This window comes from Hemiscyllium ocellatum, chromosome 8 (genome assembly GCF_020745735.1).
Source record: "Hemiscyllium ocellatum isolate sHemOce1 chromosome 8, sHemOce1.pat.X.cur, whole genome shotgun sequence".
In the NCBI taxonomy this organism is placed as follows: Eukaryota; Metazoa; Chordata; class Chondrichthyes; order Orectolobiformes; family Hemiscylliidae; genus Hemiscyllium; species Hemiscyllium ocellatum.
The window spans coordinates 94,145,428-94,167,552 of NC_083408.1; positions in this window are offsets into that span (position 1 = coordinate 94,145,428).

Here is a 22,125-nt window from a genome sequence, read left to right on the forward strand (position 1 = left end):
AGAAAAGAAAGCTTCCCAGCTTCATCCTGACCACCCAGCCTCTCACACTCGTCACAGTCTATCTGTGTAAATCTATGTCCCTTTCCTCACCCCCATGGGCCTTTGTTAAACACCATCTAATGTTCACTAATTAGCCTCACTAGTATCGTTAAATTGTTCGTGATAAGTTTCACAGTACCCACAATTGGAAAAACCTCAAGAACCGTTCTGAAGTTATTGATCTATCCAGCTGTTGATAAGTTCATCATTTTGGAAAGAAACAAACTTTAATTGATAAAAGTCTATTCACCATCTAATATTCTTCAAATGTTTAATCCGCTCAGCATTTTATATTCTGAGATCTATTTCAAAACACTGCATAAGCATCTAGGGCCGAAGAATCAACCAACCAAACTACAACAGTGGCAGGCTATGAAATCAGTCGTGCTACCCTAATGTTGCAGATATTTTTTTCAAATATTTCAAAGGCAGACAATTTAAATGCCTTAACAGCCTGACCACTGAAATAAGCTTGACAAATCAACATTTATGTCTTTTATAGTTTCAAAGAATAGATTGTCTCTCACAAAAGGACATCTTATCTTTCCTTAGAGTATCCCAAGATCCAACCTCAAAAGGTCAATTACCTTTAAAAAGGATGCTCATATCTCCAAAGAATTCTGAGAAATTCTTCTACTCGGGCTGAAATGTGAAAGACGTGTTTTGGATATCCCCCTTGCAAAATGAATTCTTACTGAAGGATGCACCACGTTAACATGTGCCGTTCACTCTGTGAACCTCAGACATACTCAGACAGAGTAGACCATTCAGCCAGTCATGTCTGCTCCACCATTCAATAACGTCATGACTGATCCTCAACTCCATTTTCTGCCTTATCCCCCAAAACCTTTGATTCCTTTACTGAGTAAAAATCTGACTACCTCAGCCTTGAATATATTTAATGACCCATCCTCAACAGTTCTCAGCTGTAACTAGTTTCCCAAATTCAATACCCTCTGACAGAAGAAATTCCTCCTTATCTCCATCTTAAATATGTGACCCTTTACTCTGAGGTTATGCGCTCTGGTCCTACAGTCTCCCTCAAGGTGAAACAACCTTTCCACATCTACCCTTTCAATTTCCCTGAGAATTTTGCATGTTTCAATAAGGTTGCTTTCCATTCTTTTGAAGTCCAATGAGTGCAGGCCTGATCTCTTCAACATCCCCTCGAAAGAAAATCCCTGAATACATGGGATCAGCCCAGCGAATCATCTTTGACAGCCTCCAATGCCAGTATGTCTTTCATTAGATGAGGGATGCAAAAATGCTCATTATTTTCCAGTCCTGAATAGTGCCTGGTATAGTTTTAGCAAATTCTCCCTAATTTTATAATCTGATCCTTTGAAATAAAAGCCACATTCCACAAGTGTGCAGATATTTACTGCATAGACAGATTTGGAGTCTTTCTGCACATACCATAAAAGACTGGCATACAGGTTCAGTGGCTAATAGGGAAGCCAAATGGTTTGTTAGTTTTTATATCAAGTGTCACAGGATGTAAAAATAGGGGGGTCTTGCTAAAATTATACAAGGCATATTTATACAAGACCATAATTGGATGACGGTTTACAGTTTTGGTCTGCTTATCCACGGCATTGGAGGCAGTCCAGAGAAGGTTCATTTGCTTGATCAAAGATATGGAAGGATTGTCGTGGGAGGAGAGGTTGGGTACATTAGGTTGTACTCATTAAAATTTCAAAGAATGACAGGCAATCTTGATGAAATAAGTAAGATTCTCAGGGGACTCGATGGGTTAGATGCAGAAAGGTTGTTTTATCTTATGGGAAGGTCTAGCATTAGGGTATATAATTTCAGAGTAAGGGGTCTCCCAATTTGGGACCAGAGATTAAGAGGAATTTCTTCATTACTGCGCTCAGAGGGTAGCTAATCTGAGTAATTCTTTACCACAGAGAACTGTGGAGGCGGAGTCATTGATTATATTCTAGATTTACATAGACTTTAATTAGTAAGGGAATCAAAGTTATGGGTGAAAACAGGAAAGTGGAGCTGAGGATTATCAGATCAGCAAGAATCTCTTAGAATGGCAGAACAGACTCTATAGGTTGAATGCCTACTTTTGTTCTTACATCTCATGGTTTATTCAGTGGCAGGACATGGACTTTCTCACTGTTATTTTCCAAACAGTCACCAGACCAAGGCACAGTGTATCTGATGGAGTGACCGTCAATCAGCCAAGTATCCAGACACTTTACAGTCTTTGAAACTGGCTAAATTTGTTAAAAACGCACATTAAGTAATAAGTCATTATTTTCTACTTCAGCAGATGTGGCAGCATCTGTGGAGAGATAAAGGAAGTTAACGTTTCAAGTCCAATAACATTCTTTGATTTTGTAAAAGAGTTATAGCAGACTTGAAATGTTAACGCGATTTCTCTCTCCAGTTACTGCCAGACCCGTTGAGTTTCTCCATCTCTTTCTAATTTTTTTCTCAGATCTCCAACATTTGTACTACTTTGTTCTTGCTTGATATTGTAGAAGAAGAAGAAAGGAACAGCACAGAACAGGCCCTTATGCCTGCGATGTTGTGCCAAGGTTTAATCCTAATGTAAAACATAGTAACTTAACCAATGTACCCTCAACTCACTGTTATCTATGTGCATGTCCAGCAGTGGCTTAAATGTCCATGATGATTCTGCTTCCACCACCACCACTGTCAACGCATTCCATGCATTCACAACTCTCTGCAATAAGAACCTACCTCTGACTACGCCTCTATACCTTTCTCCTAATATCTTAAAACTATGACCTCTCGTACCAGTCAATCCTGCCCTGGGGAAAAGTCTCTGGCTATTGATTCTATCTATTCCTCACATTATCTTGTAAACCTCGATCTGGTCTTCTTTCTTCCTCCTTCTCTCCAGAGAGAAAAGTACCAGCTTAGTCAACCTTTCTTCATAAGGCAAGCCCTCCAGTCCAGGCAGCATCCTGGTAAACCTTCTTTGCATCCTCTCTAAAGCCTCTGTATCTGTCTTATAGCAGGGCAACCAGAAATGGACACAATATTCCACGTGTGGTCTCACCAGGGACTTGTAGAGATGTAGCAAAACCTCGCGACTCTTAAACTCGATCCCCCTGTTAATGAAAGCCAAAACACCATATGCTTTCTTAACAACCATATCCACTTGTGTGGCAACTTTGAGGGATTTATGTACTTGCATACCCAGATCCCTCTGTTCCTCCACACTGCCAAGAATCCTGTCTTTAATCCTATATTCAGCATTCGAGTTCAACCTTCCAAAAAGCATCACTTCGCATTTATCCAGGTTGAACTCCATTTCTCAGCCCAACTCTGCATCTGTCTATGTCGCGCTGCAGCTTGCAATAGCCCTTGATACTATCGATGGCACCTCCAACCTTTGTGTCATCGGCAAATTTACTAACCCACCCTTCAACCTCCTCATCCAAGTCATTTATAAAAACTACAAAGAGACCCAAGAACAGAGCCCTGCAGGACCCCACTCATCACTGACCTCCAGGCAGAATACTTTCCATCTACAACCACTCTCTGCTCTCTGTCAGCCAAACAATTCTGAATCCAGATAGCTAAATCTCCCTGTATCCCATACTTCCTGACTTTATGATTGTGCCTACCATGGGGAACCTTATCAAATGTCTTGCTGAAGTCCATATAAAGCACATCCACCGCTTGATCTTTGTCGAACTGTCTTGTCACCTCCTCAAAGAACTCAATAAGGTTTGTGAGGCATGACCTTCCCCTCACAAAGCCATGCTGACTGCCTTTAATCACACTATGCTTCGCCAAATAGTCATAAATCCTATCCCTCAGAATTCTTTCCAAAACTTTGCTGACCATAAATATAAGACTGACTGGTCTGTAATTGCCAGGGATTTCCCTATTGCCCTTCTTGAAAAGAGGAACAACATTTGCTTCCTTCCAATCCTCTGGTACGACTCCCGTGGAGAGTGAGGAGGCAAAGTTCCTCGCCAGTGGCTTAGCAACTTCCTTTCTTACTTCCTGGAGCAGCCTAGGATAAATTTGGTCTGGCCCTGGGGACTTATCAATCTTAATGTTTTCCAAAATATCCAGCATATCAGCTTCATCAATCTTGATCTGGTCAAGCTTGTATCCCAGCTCCTCAAAGTTTTCATTCACAGCAAGGTCCCTTTCCTTAGTGAAAACTGAAGCAAAAAACTAACTTAGGGCTTCCACTATCTGCTCAGACTCCACGCACCAGTTCCCTCCACTATCCCTGAAAGGCCCTACCTTCTCCCTGATCATTCTCTTATTCCTCACATATGACTAAAATGCCTTTGGGTTCTCCCTGTTCTTTCTTGCCAAGCCTTTTTTGTGCCCCCCCCTAGCTCTCCTCAGTCCATTTCTGACCTCCTTTCTAGCAAGCCTGGAATCCTCTAAAGCTGTGCAAGATCCTTGCTTCCTCCACCTTACGTAAGCTGCCTTCTTCCTTTTGACGAGAAGCTCCTCTGTTCTTGTCATCCAAAGCTCCTTAATCTTACCCCTTTTTACCTGTCTCAGAGGAACAAATTCGTGCATCATTTGCAACAATTGCTCCTTAAATAGTCTCCACATGTCTGTTGTGCCCTTTCTGTGGAACAATTGATCCCAGTCTAGACTTCCCAATTCCGGTCTGATAGCATCGTAATTTCCTTTTCCTCAATTAATCATCTTCCCTCGGTAACTGCTCTTTTCCTTCTCCAAGGCTATGGTAAATGTGAGGCAGTTATGACCACTGTCACCAAAGTGTTCTCCCACTGCAAGATTTGACACCCGTTCTGGCTCATTGCCAAGCACCAAATCCAAAATGTCATCTCCCCTCGTCGGCCTGTCCACATACTGAGTAAGGAAACCGTCCCGAAAACACCAGACAAAAATGGCTCCATCTAATCCATCTGCACTTAGTAAGTTCCAGTCGATATTGGGAAAGTTGAAATCACCCATAGCAATAACCCTGCTACATCTGCATTTTCCAGAATCTGCCCACTCATGAGTTCTTCAATCTCTCCCTACTGCTATTAGGTGGTCTGTAGAAAAGTCACAATGCGGTGGCTGTTCCCTTGCTGTTCCTAACTTCCACCTATACTGACTCAATAGACAAACCTTCCTCAACAACCTTCATTTCTGTAGCTGTGATGCACTGTCCAATTAGCAATTCTCCACCCCCTCCTCTTTTCCCATTCTGCCTGTTCTTTTTAAATGTTTTAAACCCTGGAACATCAAGCAACCATTTCTGCCCCTATGAAACCCATATCTTTGTTACGGCCACAACATTGTAGCCCCAAGTACTGATCCATGCTTTAAATTCATCACTCTTGTTTCTGACACTCTTGTAGCTGAACAGTTCATTGTTACCAGCCTACATTTGGAGTTTTCAAACTAAATTGGAATATATTACTATTTGAGAGGCATGTGATACAATAATTACCTTGTGGCGCTTCCTGTGGTTTGATTTCAGAATTTTTCAACTTAAGTTGTGAGGCTAGTCTACTCACAGGGTTATTAATTTGTTTCATTCTACTTCTGACTGTGTAGTCAAAGGCTTTGCAATTAATATTTCAAACGATGACAATGACATGCATCTCGCTATTAATACACGTGTTAATTTTCTTATTAAGCATATTTTAAGTTTTGTTTAGCCGTGTTGCCAGTCCTCTCCCGAGCATTAGACACATCTTTTGTTTTCTCACAAGCTGATAGAAAGGATTGAAAACAAAAGATTATTTTAAGAAAGCAGGGAAATGGTAAATAGTTCAGTTCAGCACCACATTTGAAAGGAGAAAACCAAGTAAATGAAGTTAGGCGATGTCAAGCTTGGCTTTGAAAGCCTGTGGATTGGTGTGAGGAGATAAAACTGAGGAAGGTAAGGAGTTCGGAAACAAACCAAGCTACACACAGCTCCATCATGGGGAGCTGAATAATAATAGATTAAATGTTGCACGGTATACTGCTTCTCTCATTAGGGAACAGCAATTCATCTGACTTAACATTCAGCAATACAATAGGAAATTTATGAGTGCGTATATATAAAAATGTGCTCAGAATGTTAAGTCAGATGAATTGCTTTTCTTTAATGAGAGAAGCAGGATGCATAATGTTCAATGTATTATTTTTCTTTCAAGCTGGAGCCGTGTGTAGCTGACTTTGTTTCTTTACGGCCACTAAACTGAAATGCTGTAAATAGGCACATCCTAAGGTTAATCAAAGGTTAATCTCTGATGCTGAAAGAAGTTTGAAATTGGGAGCTGGCTGCTGAAGTCTTGGCTTCAAGTCACAAGTGGCTAATAGGAGCTGACCAGCATTCCTTTCCTTTAATAATGTCTACTTTTTACAAAAAAGAAAGTGATGAAATGTGTCACAAAAATATGAAGGACGTTTCCTTGAATGTGTACAGGTATTGAAATACGGAATTCTAAAAAAAATTTTGTAAACTCGACAAAAGACTCAGCACTACGCTGGGGCAGGATTTTAGGTTTTGGTTGGACTGGAATCTTGATCTTCGTGTTGAATGTGTGTCATGACCCCAAACAGTGTTGAGAACAGTCACCCGGTAATGATTTTCCCCAAATTGATCAATTAGTGGTTAGAGAGTACTTAGCTGTGTGATTAAAGAAGGGTCTCAGAGCTGGTGGAGAACTAGGAAGACACTCCAGCCTGCAAGGAACAATTGAATTTTGAGCCATTCTCTCTCCAATGTGTTAACTTGATCATTTTTTATGCTTTGCCTGGCAACCAAAGAGGTGCAGAAAGTTTCAGTGCTGACCTGAAATGCTGTCTCTCCAGTTTAATGCTGTGAGGCTGCAGTGGAAGATTCTAGCTGGCCTCTGCACGTAGCCAATTAGGGGCCATTAGTTCCTCTCAATTGGTTACCTAAACACTCATAGACAGGTCACCCTTCAACACTCAGTCTGCCTTCAGAAGCCAGCAGTGCAACTTTGTCCACTTGCACATCTCTGTAGCGCTTGAAATTCCAGCCCCTCATGTCAGAGTTTGGCACTATATTGTAGGGGAGGGGAGGGGGGGGGAGAAATTGTTCAATGCTGATGCTGCAAGCAGAGGTGTTACAATCCTGGATGAGACTGCCAAACTTATGTCCCAATCGGATTGGGCATTTGTAACTACAGAGGAACCTCAATTATCCAAAGGACACTGGTGGGCAGTATTTTGTTCATGTAATCAAATGCTGGATAACATAGTTTAGCCAAGTATCAGGATCTTGCAATCTTGCCGGATAATTCAATATTTGGATAATCGAATGCTGGGTAATTGAGGTTCTTTAGTATTTTATTTACAGTAGATGATATTTGAGATTCCAGGTGCTTACTGAGAGAATAAAGCCACAAGATTCCATGGATTTAAACAAATAAAATGAACCTTACAAAATTAATGAAGTAAAACAACTTATTACATATAAAAATACACAATTTATACTCTAATATCCAGCATTGATTTGAGTTAACAGACAAACTGTCGTCAAACATCCCCTTAAATAAGAGATTCTCAGCAACAGTTTGTGACATGAAGAGCCAACAAAAATCATTAAAACGTTCTCTCTTTCAGAAGTAATTTAATCTACATTTTGAAGATCTGGCAGTCTTCAAAAGCCATATTATCATGGGCTGACATGTGATTGTTCATGGAAAGGGTGAATAAAAGATTTATAAGGATGTTACCGAGGCGAGAAGTTTGAGTTTTATGGAGAGGGCTGAAACAGCTGGGACATGTTTCACTGGCGCATCGGAGGCTCGGGGTGACCTTGTAGAGGTTTGTCAACTTATGAGGGACTTAGATAAGGTGAATAGCAAAGGTCTTTCCCCCAGGCTAGGGGAGTCCAAAACTAAAGGGTATAGGATAAAGATGAGAAGAAAAAGATTTAAAATGGACCCAAGGAGCAACTTTTCTATACAGAGGGGTGTGTGTGTGTGTCTGTGTGTGTGTGTGTGTGTGTCTCTGTGTGTGTGTGTTGAGCTGCCAGACGAAGTGGTAGAGGCTGGTACAATCACAAAATTTATAAGGTATCTGGATGGGTACATGAATAAAAAGCATTTAAAGGGACATGGTTTGAATACAAGCAACTGGGACTAGTGAAGTTGAGAAACTTGGAGATAGTTTCCAGCATCTGCAGTCCTTACTAAGAGTCGATAAAATGTGGAACTGGCAAAAACACAGCAAGTCAAACAGCATCAGATGAGTAGGGGAGTCAATGTTTCAGGCAGGACCCTTCATCAGGACTGAGAGAGGAAGAAGAGGGCTGAGAAGTAAATAGAAGGAAGGGGATGGGGCTGCAGAAAAGGTAGGTGGGATGGCAATGAGTGGACGCAGGTAGATGGTGGTTGTGATTGTGAGTGGGAAGGGTAGAGTGGACAGGTGGGAAGGAACATGGACAGGTTGGGCCAGGTCAGGAGAAGAGAGGGAGGGCTGGACCTGGGATGAGGTTGGGGGGTGGGATGGGGGGGGAATTTGAAAGTTGGTGAATTCAATGTGGAGGTCGTAAGTTTCTAAGCTCCTTGGGCAGAAGATGAGATGCTGTTTATCCAGTTTGCATGTGGAGGAGGCCCAGGATGGACATGTCATTGGGGAGTGGGAGGAGGAGTTCAGGTTAGGAAACCAGTTTAGGAAGCATGGATGATTTGGGCCGAAGGGCCTGTTTCCATTCTGTGACTCTATGATTCTATGTGCTGGTGTTTCAATTTCTTTCCTGAGGCTGTATCTTACTGGAATAACAAAGTTGCATTCCCGCCTGTATTTCCCATTACCACTACGGATCTTTTGCAGGCAATTAGCATTGTTAAGCCACTGCTGTCAAGAGGTTCCCTGTTGTCCCTAAGCCAGCCTTCTAGATCTTTCTTTCCAGCTGTACTGAGGTATCTCTAAGCCTTCATCTCTCTGTTTGGGCCATGTTATGGGCTAGTATCTAAACACAGCTGAAAATGTGTTGCTGGAAAAGCGCAGCAGGTCAGGCAGCATCCAAGGAACAGGACAATTGATGTTTCGGGCATAAGCCCTTCTTCAGGAATGAGGAGAGTGTGCCAAGCAGGCTAAGATAAAAGGTAGGGAGGAGGGACTTGGGCGATGGAGATGTCTCCCCAGTATAGAGGAGGCCACATTGGGTGCAGCGGATGCAAAAGACCACTCCCTCCGTAACTCCCTCGTCAGGTCCACACCCCCCACCAACCCAACCTCCACTCCCGGCACCTTCCCCTGCAACCGCAAGAAATGCAAAACTTGCGACCACACCTCCTCCCTTAATTCTCTCCAAGGCCCCAAGGGATCCTTCCATATCAGCCACAAATTCACCTGCATCTCCACACACATCATCTATTGCATCCGCTGCACCCGATGTGGCCTCCTCTATATTGGGGAGGCAGGTCGTCTACCTGCGGAACGTTTCAGAGAACACCTTTGGGACACGCGGAACAACCCAATCACCCCGCGGCTCAACACTTTAACTCCCCATCCCACTCCACTAAGGACATGCAGGTCCTTGGACTCCTCCATCGCCAGACCATAACAACATGACGGTTGGAGGAAGAGCGCTTCATCTTCCGCCTGGGAACCCTCCAACCACAAGGGATGAACTCAGATTTCTCCAGTTTCCTCATTTCCCCTCCCCCCACCTTGTCTCAGTCAAATCCCTCGAACTCAGCACCGCCCTCCTAACCTGCAATCTTCTTCCTAACCTCTCCGCCCCCACCCCACTCCGGCCTAACACCCTCACCTTGACCTCCTTCCACCTATCTCATCTCCATCGCCCCTCCCCCAAGTCCCTCCTCCCTACCTTTTATCTTAGCCTGCTTGGCACACTCTCCTCATTCCTGAAGAAGGGCTTATGCCCGAAACATCGATTCTCCTGTCCCTTGGATGCTGCCTGACCTGCTGCGCTTTTCCAGCAACACATTTTCAGCTCTGATCTCCGGCATCTGCAGTCCTCACTTTCTCCTAGTATCTAAACACAGGCAAGATATCAGCTTTTTGGTCACGACCAACAAATGCTTGATTCGCAGCCAGTCAACCTCCTCTCCTTAGACTGCATCCCACTTGATTTCACATGAGTTCATTGTAACTTTTAAAGTCTGCCATAATTCCACTTCTTTGTCAGACTGCACGAAACCAACTAACGGGAGCACTTTAGCGACAAGGGGTTACCTTGTTTGATTCCCTCTCACAAACTTGAACTTCTGTGACTGATCCTTCAACTGATCTCAGCAATTTACCAAAGCCCTCCAAGAGAGTCCTGTTGTTATGCAGGAACAAATATTTCAAACACTGGAACATCCTGCACTTTAAATGCTACAGTGTTAACGGGCTGCTAGATTGCATAACACTAAAGGACACAGTGAAAAGAATCATAGGGGTGATAGTATTTTATATCCAAATCTAATTTTCTTAGTTTGTTCAAAATACTTTTTATAATCATCATCTGTTTGGTTTCTGTGTTGTAAATCACTCTAAAAGACTATATATATAAAGATGCAAAAAAAGTGGCACTAAAGATAGTGGAGTGCCAACTTATTTAGTAATTTTATACAGTTCAAATGTGGAACGCTGGGAGAAAAAAAAGTACACTGGAATAGTTATTGAATTGGGGCATTCTGCAGCAAAGTATATAATTCCATATGACTTTTAGTTAACAACAGAGCTATTCAAATATTCAAGTAAGGGATCACATGCTCTCAGTTATGCATGGTCAATTGATTTTGCATTTCATTAGACTCCTGTCTGAGTTACAACACTGACGTGGAAAAAAGTGATAACTAGATAGGAACAGACTTTACTAAAAAAAAAGATTCTTTGCTGAGTTAAAATAAAACCCTCACAAATTTTAAACTGCAACAACATCTTGCACTTAAATAGTACTGTTATTTGAACAAGACAGCTCACAATTAAGCTGAACAGAGCAAATATTGGGAGAATAATCCAAGGTATCAAAATGTTTTGGAAAGATCTCGGCAGGACGGCTTTTGGTGATGTGAGGAAATTCTTTTTCCACACAGCAAGTAATTAGGATATGGGATGCACTACCTGGCAGTGTAGTGGAGGCAGGTTTAATTGAGGCACTCAAGAGGGCTTTGGATGCTATTTGGACAAAAATAATGTGCAAGTGCATGGGGAGAAAGCCGGAGGTTGGGACTAGGTAATGATGCTTGATTGAAGAGCTCGTGTTGACACAATGGTCCAAAAAGTCTCTTTCTGTGCTGTAACAATTTTGTAATTATGTGGTACAGGTTGTGCCCGGAAACAGAAAGATCACTGTGTAACACCTCTGCTCCAGGAAAAAGTAAAATGATAAACCAAGTCTTGATACTTATTTTTGTCTAACATCTGTTATGGACAAACTTTTGAAATTCACAATTCAAGGTCAAATAGATTAACATTTGCAAATGCATGGGTTCATCAATGTTTTCGAATACATGCATTAATTGAGAACAACCAGATTAAATAACACAATTTGTGAATGAAAATGAGATATTTTGAAAAACTCTGGATTGTGCAGATGTTTGAACTACAGTGGATGTATGAACAGAAATTGAGGGTTCAAAAACATAACTATTTAAATTAAGCATACACATCAAATCAGAAATGGCCAACAGAAAGTTTAGACATGTTGGGGTTTGGAACACAAAAGCAAACCAGTAATAGCGCACTTGCACAGAGTGGTTGCACAGTAACAACATGGTTTTCAAATTTTGAGCATTTCACAACCAGAAGCTCATTAAATCCATCAGGCAGCACATAGAGATTCATCAGAATGCTACCAAGGATAGGGGACAATAGTAATGGAGAATGTTAGATACTGGAACGACTTCCATTGAAGCAGAGAACATGAAGTGTTGAAAGTCAGAGCTTGCATATATATAAAATGCCACATTACCTCAGGAAATTTTAAATCATTTGCTACCAATTAATTATGCTGACATACGGCCACAGTTGTGATGTTGGAAAGTGTAGTAGCCAATTTGTGCATAGCTATGTCCCACAAGCAGCAATGATGCCGAGGGATAAATATGGACTAGATTGTCAAAGTAACCTTGAAATTTTGAGCACTACTGATGAAGATGAACTAAAATATGTGCCCGAGTTTTAAACTGCTGTTAATGTAGCATAGGCTAAGTAAGGTTGGCAAAATTTAATTCCAAACATTTACGCACTTTTCAAAAACAGTGGTCAATCTTCTGATTAATTATAAGTAAAGACTGTCAGCTATAAATAGAGATATTAAAAGATAGTTTATGATTCTAATGAAAGTTGGGTCTGCAGGCTACAATAAAGGATATTATGCATGTTCTTTTGATTGTTTCCATTGCAGTCCCTCTCAAAGTAATTAGTCATGAACTCTCAGACCAATGCCTCCACTGGGTTATCTTGACACTGAACAGGACAGTCCAGTCAAGTTTTAACTTCAGTCCTGTTCCAGTGTGTAAATAATGGTTCTAGCTTTGTCAAAGTAGGGATAAATAGTGACATGTCCTTGGTTTGCCTTTGCTTTGTATTTCTGCAGAGGTCTAATGCAATATTTTACAGCTTCTGGAGAAACCAATAGATTATAAACATAAAACATGATATATAAGGATTATGAAATGATTAATGAATGAGACAGATATCATCTTCCCATTGAATTAATTAATGTCCCACCATTACCATCCCTTGTGGATATTTCTGGGTTTCATCAGTTTTTAAGAGAGTAACAATTAATTTTTTGTACACTGGTACCATGTCTATTCTGTTGCATTACTCTCTGATTTACAGTATTTGTCTTATTGACCTTGTTTAGAAGTGAAAAATTGTCCTCCAAACAAACACTAATTCTTCAACAGCTTTCATCCGTTTGTCTGCTTGACAGTCCTCCAAGAATGGAGATCATCTTAAAGTTTCCAATCTTGTTAGTCTTCCTAATGAGGTATATTCGAGCCTGAGAGTACTCTAGTATGTGCATTAATATGACAGTTCATTGATTTCCAAATATTTTATGATTTCACTCAATTTTCCATCTCTTCTCACAGGTGGTTTCCAAACATTATAGCTGATTCTTCATTTGTGCTTTTGGATAGCTCAGTGTGAACTTTGCTAATCATTAATATGTCCTGTTCTTAATTAAAGAACAGGATTATATGGTATCCAATACCTATCTGTCCAACCATCTCTATCAATGGCAAATGTTAGAAGCAAAAGAACTTGGAAATGATTGTATGGTGTGTCACAGACAAAGAGGAAATGGGTTAATTTATCTTAATTTTTCCTTACTTAAACCCAAGACAGCAAAGTATTATTTGATTTATTCTTTTTCATTTTCTATTCCTATCCCTCACTGAGGATGGTATTCCCCAAACACTGGTAACAATTTTTGAAAGGATTTGTAGCTCAGCATAAGGTTCTGGATATAAGCTTGCTCACTGAGCTGGAAGGTTTGTTTTCAGATGTTTCATCACCATACTGGGTAACATCATCAGTGAGCCTCCGATGAAGCACTGGTGGTAGGTCTCGCTTTCTATTTATGTGTTTAGGTTTCTTTGAGTGGGTGATAGCATTTCTAGTTCTTTTTCTCAGAGAATGGTTGATGGGGTCCAAATCGGTATGTTTATTGATAGAGTTCTGTTTGGAATGCCATACTTCAAGGTATTCTTGTGTGTGTCTCTGTTTGGCTTGTCGTAGGATGGATATGTTGTCTCAGTCAAAGTGGTGTCCTACTTTGTCTGTGTGTAAGGGTAGCATTATGTCTTTTTATGGCTAGTTGATGTTCATGTATCCTGGTAGCCTGTTTGTCCAATGTAGTGTTTGTTACAGTCCTTGCAAGGTATTTTGTAAATGACATTTGTTTTGCTTGTTGTTTGTATAGAATCTTTTGTGTTCATTGTTGTTTAGTGTGTTGGTAGGTTTGTAGGCTACCACGATGCCAAGAGGTCCCAGCAGTCTGGAAGTAGGGTAAAGTGGCTAGGGTTTCTGAGTGTATTGTGTCTGCTTGTTTGGATTTGTTATTGAGGAATCAGCAGACTGTGTTTATTGAGTACCCGTTCTTTTTGAATAAGCTATATAGATATTTTACTTCTGTGGTTTGTAGTTCCTCTGTACTGCAGTGTGTGGTGGCTTATTGAAATAATGTCCAAATGCAGCTTTGTTTGTGGGTGTTGGGATGATTGCTTCTATAGTTCAGTATTTGGTCCTCGTGGAGAAAGTGAGGACTGTGGATGCTGGAGATCAGAGTCGAGAGTGTGGTGCTGGAAAAGTACAGCAGGTCAGGCAGCATCCGAGGAGCAGGAGAATTGACATTTTGGGCATAAGCCCTTTATCAGGAATGGTCCTTGTGTGTTGGTTTCCTGTAGATGTAGGTTTGAAGTTCTCCATTAACTATTCATTCTGCTGTGACATCTAGGAATGCAATTTGTTGTTGTTCTTTTTTTTGTGAAATTTATGCATTGAGGATATTATTAAGTATTGATCAGACCAACCTCTAATAGATACAGGAAAAACCACCCTAGTAAGAGGATCAAACTTCATCCACAGAGTTACAGACAAAAATGACTTCCTAGCAGCATTAGAATCAACACTGAAAGACAACGGACTCACAGAAGAAACCCAGCAGACCATCAGGCAGACAGTCGCACAAACATTAAGCAGGAAAATGGAAGGAAACACACTCCGTACACAAGGAAAGCATGAGAAGGACTGAAAAAAGACAAAAACATTGCAATCCTACCTGCAGACAAAAGACTCAGGACTATCAGTTTAAACAGAACAGACTATTATGAGAAAGCAAATGCACTGCTTGCAGATACTGACGCTTACCAACAGCTACCGATCAACCCGACCCCAAGACTAGAGAACTGAATCACAGCCTTGCTCAAAAAGTTCAGAAATCAGGAGAATTAAACAGGATAGACTTCCAAAAAATGAAACCAGATGGACCCAACAAACACTACTTCAGAGAAACAGGCAGAAATCTAGCCACCAGAATACATGAACATTGACGAGCCAGAAAAACACATGACCTTTTATCACTAGTATTCTAACATACAGACAAAGAAAGACACTACTTTGACTGGGACAACACATCCATCCTAGGACAAGCCAAACGGCGACACATGCGAGAATACCTTGAAGTATGGCATTCCAACCAGAACTCTATCAATAAACACACCGACTTGGACCCCATCTGAGAAAAAGAACTGAAGTGACATCACCAGCGTAAAAAGACCTATATGCATAAATAGAAAGCAGCACATACCACCAGCACTTCACCAGACATTCACTGATGATGTTACCCAGTATGGTGACGAAACATCTGAAAACAAACCTTCCATCTCAGCGAGCAAACTTACACCCAAACTTTGATTATTGGATTTGAATTTTTGAAACAAATCCACTGCAAATTTTAAATCAAAGATAAAGCTTATTCATAAAACTTTCAAAATGCGAGGGAATTGGCTTACTAACTGATCCACACACATACACATACACACAATCAGCAAATTAAGGGGGTCAGGCGGGACAGGAGATAGGTTATACATTACAAGTTTTGGTGAAGCCAGAGGTATTAAAAATCAGTTTACATGTGTTGCAACTTCCCGGAGGTTAGTGTCCAATAATAAGTTCCTTGATGAACTGCGTCTGACCATTCTCCTCCTTGCAGGCAAACTGTAGGTAACATTTCATCCTGAAAATTAGAGACAGAGATGACTGGTCCAAGCCAGGTTTCCAGCACAACCTGGAAATTATGTTTTCTCTCTGGAGATCAAGCAGTAACTGACTTAGTATCTCAGAATTGTACATTTAAGTGTTACAGAAAACTCAGATTTCAGTCGTAAGCCAAAGGCAGACATTTCAAGGGCTGAGGGCCAACCTCTTTGGACTGATTTGAAAGATCATTCAGTTAGCAATGTGGCTTTACCTCCCCCTTAGAATCTCTGTTGTAAGGTCACAAAGTAAATGTAAAAAAAAACATCAGCACTCATTGTAGCATAATGGGTGTTGATGCTTTTTAATTGTCCAGGAACAGCTGGAAAGTAGACAGCTCACCTTCTAGTTCTATCTGTCAGCTTTAACTGGAATATCCATACAATGCAGGGCTTCAGAAGCTGGTGGGAATTTAATTGTGTGATCAGCTTCAGCCATTTTACGTCTAGCAATGTTGTCCATATCTAATTTTAAAAATTAAAATAATTTAATTGTGATTTCATTTCATGCCTTCTGGACTCATGTGGCTAATTATTATGATGGACATGCTGTCTAGGATAAGACTTTTGCTATTAGATTTGTTTTTTGCAATCAGATTTGTTAGCAAATAAATTCTTATCATATCAATATTTACAACCTGATCAGATACAAGATTGTCTTGAATTATCATGGATCATTAAACAAGATGAAAATAAAGGCACAAAGGCATTTTGGCTATAGACATTTCCCGTCTTTCAAAAGTTTTGCACCACTGCATTTTGGAAATGCAAGCTGATAACAGAGCAAGCAAGTGAGCACAATGACTGTTGTCTGGTGCACCCAATGTGTGTGTATCTCCTCAACCAATGCATGTAATGGTTTGAAAAAAAAACATGATTGACAGAGAAATAAGTAAAACAAAATGGAGCGTAAGGATACTGTTCAAAATCACACACCACATTATAGTCCAACAGATTTATATGGAAGCACTACCTTTCAGAGTGCCATTCCTTCATCGGGGGCTTTGGAACAGGACCATACGATACAGAATTTACAGCAAAGGATCACAGTGTCATGAAATGATATATTGAACAAACCTAGATTGCTGTTAAGTCTTTCATCTTTTAGAATAGGTTGCAGATTTCATTTTATTAATATGTAAATCCCAGAACTTCTTTTAAGTCACATTCTTGACAAAACTTAAGGATTTATTTAAAAAAAAGTGACACCTCAGCTCAGACAATGCATTGAAGATCTGAGTTTAGAGTCTGTCCGTATCACAATCTTGAGTCAGACTGGTTCTATTTCCAAGTAGGAATTTATAAAACATTACATGGATTGACTGCCTGTAGATTGTGTGCTTTTTGAGCAAAATACAATGTATCAGCAAACATAATTCTGGATTAGTAGTGCTGGAAGAGCACAGCCATTCAGGCAGCATCCGAGGAGCAGCGAAATCGACATTTTGGGCAAAAGCCCTTCATCAGGAATAAAGGCAGAAGCATGGAGAGATAAGCTAGAGGAGGGTGGGGGTGGGGAGAAAGTAGCATAGAGTACAGTAGGTGAGTGGGGTAGGGGATGAAGGTGATAGGTCAGGGAGGAGAGGGTGGAGTGGATAGGTGGAAAAGGAGACACGCAAATAGAACAAGTCCTGACAATTCATGTGGACAGTGCTGAGCTGGAAGTTTGGAACTAGGGTGAGGTGAGGGAAGCGGAAATGAGGAAACTGTTGAAGTCCATATTGATGCCCTGGGGTTGAAGTGTTCCGAGGCGGAAGATGAGGCGTTCTTCCTCCAGGCGTCTGGTGGTGAGGGAGAGGCGGTGAAGGAGGCCCAGGACCTCCATGTCCTCGGCAGAGTGGGAGGGGGAGTTGAAATGTTGGGCCATGGGTCAGTGTGGTTGATTGGTGCGGGTGTCCCGGAGATGTTCCCTAAAGCGCTCTGCTAGGAGGCGCCCAGTCTCCCCAATGTAGAGGAGACCGCATCGGGAGCAATGGATACAATAAATGATATTAGTGGATGTGCAGGTAAAACTTGATGGATGTGGAAGGCTCCTTTAGAGCCTTGGATAGAGGTGAGGGAGGAGGTGTGGGCGCAGGTTTTACAGTTCCTGCAGTGGCAGGGGAAGCTGCCAGGATGGGAGGGTGGGTTGTAGGGGGGTGCATGGACCTGACCAGGTAGTCACGGAGGGAATGGTCTTTGCGGAAGGCGGAAAGGGGTGGGGAGGGAAATATATCCCTGGTGGTGGGGTCTTTTTAGAGGTGGCGGAAATGTCGGCAGATGATTTGGTTTATGCAAAGGTTTGTAGGGTGGAAGATGAGCACCAGGGGCGTTCTGTCCTTGTTACGGTTGGAAGGGTGAGGTCTGAGGGCGAAGGTGCAGGATGTGGACGAGATGCGTTGGAGGGCATCTTTTACCATGTGGGAAGGGAAATTGCGGTCTCTAAAAAAGGAGGCCATCTGGTGTGTTCTGTGGTGGAACTGGTCCTCCTGGGAGCAGATACAGCGGAGGCGGAGGAATTGGGAATATGGGATGGCATTTTTGCAAGATGTAGGGTGGGAAGAGGTGTAATCCAGGTAGCTGTGGGAGTCGGTGGGTTTGTAAAAAATGTCAGTGTCAAGTCGATCGTCATTAATGGAGATGGAGAGGTCCAGGAAGGGGAGGGAGGTGTCAGAGATGGTCCAGATGAATTTAAGGTCAGGGTGGAATGTGTTGGTGAAGTTGATGAATTGCTCAACCTCCTCGCGGGAGCACGAGGTGGCGCCAATGCAGTCATCAATGTAGCGGAGGAAGAGGTGGGGAGTGGTGCCGGTGTAATTACAGAAGATCAACTGTTCTACGTAGCCAACAAAGAGACAGGCATAGCTGGGGCCCATACGTGTGCCCATGACCACCCCTTTGTGCAAATTCTGCAAATGCAAATTCATATGTGAGTGTGCGTGCATGAGAGAGAAAAAGAATGTGTGCATGTGAGTGTGTGAGTGTGAGTGTGAGTGCTCATGAGAGAGTGTGTGTTTGCATGTGTGCAGGCTTGGTAAAGTGTGTGAGTGAGTGTGATGGAGTATAAACCTGTGAGAGGGTGTGTGCATGGGTGTAAGTGTGGGGATTGTATGTGTGTGTGTGTATGAGAGAGAACGTGTGTACGAGAGAGAGTCTGCATGAGTGTGTGAGTATGTAAGAGTGTATGTGTATGTGCACTTGTGTTTGTGTGTGTGAGAGAGTGTGTATAGTGCAGTGGGATCATCAGTAGTGTGACATGAACCCAAAGTGCCTGCTTGGGACACTGACAGTGCTGTTAAGGATGGAGTTGCAGAAATTTGGCCCAGCATTGATGAATGAATGATGATAAAGTTCTAAGTCAGGATTGTGTGGGTCTTCGAGGGAAAGTTACAGGTAGTGATGCTCCCATGCATCTTCTGCTCCTGTAGTTCTGAGAAATAGAGACTGCAGGTTTGGAAGGTACTGCTGGACAAGCTTTAAATCAGCAGAAATCACAATAAAGAGAGTAAATGAAAGACATAGTGGAGTTGAGGTCAAAGAAGTGTCTATTTTTTTTCATTAAGCTACACCTAAAATACAACAACAGGTTACTTTACAAAAATTAAAACAGCATTTCTCTTTCAATTGCACACTGATATGTTGCATATCTTCTGCTTTAATTTTTAAAAAATGACATTATCCATTGAAGCAGGTAAGTGAAGCATGCATACTACAATCATCTTATTACTTTACATTGGTTACCTATAATTATAGCATTGCAAAATGATTCTATTCATTTTTAGCTTCAGCAGAGTCCATCAAGAACCAGATGTAATATTACAATGGAAGGAGGGGTAACATTCCAAATGACCTGCTGGGTCACTGACTGTAATAACATCACATGCTCAAAGAGAAATTTGTTAAGTCTAATTTTGTAATAAGAAATGATTGTTTGTGCTTTATTGTTAAACTAAATTATTCATTTCCTGTTTACATCAGTCTGCTTGTAAACTGACTATTTCTGCTAACTCAATTGAGGCAATGTCAGAATTGAATACTTTCTTATCCCTTTGAAAAAATAATTATGTTTAGTCTTAAGAATAAACCATCACCAAAAATGTATATGTTTAATATCTTGCAAGTTTCAATTCAGTTTCAAATTTATTTCAATTTTCATGGACACTCTCATACCTCAGAATAATAAAGTTCTAGAGTAAGTCAGTCAGGTTTGTTTGACCCACCTTCTGGATGCAAAGTGCCTGATGTAACCCTGTGCTTTGAGTCTCTTAACAGAGAAATAAACATTCCCCTCCTATTCTGACCTCTGTCCTTGACTCCTGCACAGTTTCAAATTAGTTCAACATAACCTTGAGAAACAACAATCTGTCAATGAGAGACTTTATAGTTTTTCAGACTCAAAATTGACTTTGACAATTTCAGACTGTAAACTCCACTTTTTTTTAGATAAAATCGCTACAGTGCAGAAACATCAAGTTCACACCAACCCTCCAATGAGCATCCCACCCAGAGCCAACCCCCACCCTACCCTATCCCTGTAAAGCTGCATTTCCCATGGCTAACCCTGCACAATAGGGGCAATTTAGCATCGCCAATCCACCTAAAATGCACATGCAGTCATGTGGAGAATGTGTAAACTCCACACAGACAGTCACTCAAAGCTGGAATCAAACCTGGGTCCCTGGTGCTGTGAGCAGCAGTGCTGACCACTGAGCCACCATGCAACGGTGATGGATCTGTTGCTGTTGATTTTACTATTCACAGTTAACACCTCTTCTAGATCCACTACTTACTTATCATATTATCATCTCCTTTGGCTTGCATCATTACAATGTTAAAATCTTTGTTTAACATTTACATTAACTTAAATTTTCATTACATTTAATTTTTTCTGCTTTGCACCCAAATATAGCCCTCATCTTTTGCTGTTTTCTCCTCTTTCCACTTTCCCTGCTTCAGTAGTTGTGTAAATTATGTTGTGTCTTGAACTTCTTTTAGTTCTGAAGAAAGGTCATTGACTTGAATCAATGCCTGATCAGTTTGGATTGAGTTAAAATTGAGCTCAATATTAACTACCTTTATCTCCCCAGATGCCTCCTGACCTATAGAAAATTTTGAATGTTTTCCGTATTTATTACAAACTACACGATGACTCTCAGTGCAATTAGTCAATTCACTCTACATACAAACATGAAACAAGAGTTCATGTTAGACAATTAAAGACTTCAGTTATTAATTATGCCACCAAATACACTACGCCACTTTGGTTTTGCCTCATTTACTGGTGCATGTTTGTGGATTCTCATGAGTACCTTGTCACCAATTCAAAAATCATGCAGAAAAAGACAAAATAAACACCAAGCCTAACTACTATCTGATGTGTCCACTATCAGACTTGATGGAGATTATTGGGTGTCTGATGCGCTTTCAAGATGATTTAATTATTCTGAAGAAGGTTATTCAGGATACAAATAGAGCAAAGGAGAAGGTCGTTCAGTTCATGGTGAAAATAACCAATGCTAGAGATCACAGCAGATCAGACAGCATCCACGGAGAGAGAGCAAGCTAATATCTTAGGTCTAGATGACTCTTCGATTTGAAACATTAGTTTTCTCTCTCTCTCAGTGGATGCTATCTAATTGCTTTGATCTCCAGGATTTGTTGTTTTAAGAACAGATTCCAGCATCTGCTGTAATTTGCTCCAACATTCAGCCCATGGTGCCTGGACTGGCTCTTTGGGAGAACTATCGATTCTTACTGTGTCCTCACAGCCCTGTGCATGTTATCATATATTTATCTGAATCGTCTATGAGTGTTACAAAGTTAAAAATCACATAGCACCAGGTTACAGTCCAACAGGTTGGAAGTACTATCCACTCTCTCACACATACACGCACAAGCACACATACACACACACTCTTACATACTCACACCCTCTCTCATGCACACATTCTCTTCTTCCATCGAGTAGCTATGGAGCAGGACCATTAGACACAGAATTTACAGTGATACATTGAAAAAAACTGAGATAATTAAATCTTTCAGCTTTTAGAGTGGGTTTGCTGATTTCTGTTCTTTAATACGTAAATCCCAGAATTTAAGGTTTTATAACAAAACGTGACATCTCAGCCCAGTCTGTATCCCAGTCTTGAGTTACACTGGTTCTATTTCCAAAGTGGAATTTATTAAACATTATGAAAAATACAGGTTCTGCATTTTGAGCAAAATAGAATATATCTTCAAATATAAATCTGCAAATACAAATTTTCCCCATAAACTTATATGTGTGTGCATGTGCATGAGAAAGAGAGTATGAGTGTGTGCAGTTGAGTGTGAGTGCACGTGAGACAGTGTATATTTGTATATGTGCAAGCTTGGTAAAATGTGTGTGTGAGTGTAATGGCATATATGAGAGGGTGTGTGCGTGGGTGAGTGGGGCGTGTATGTG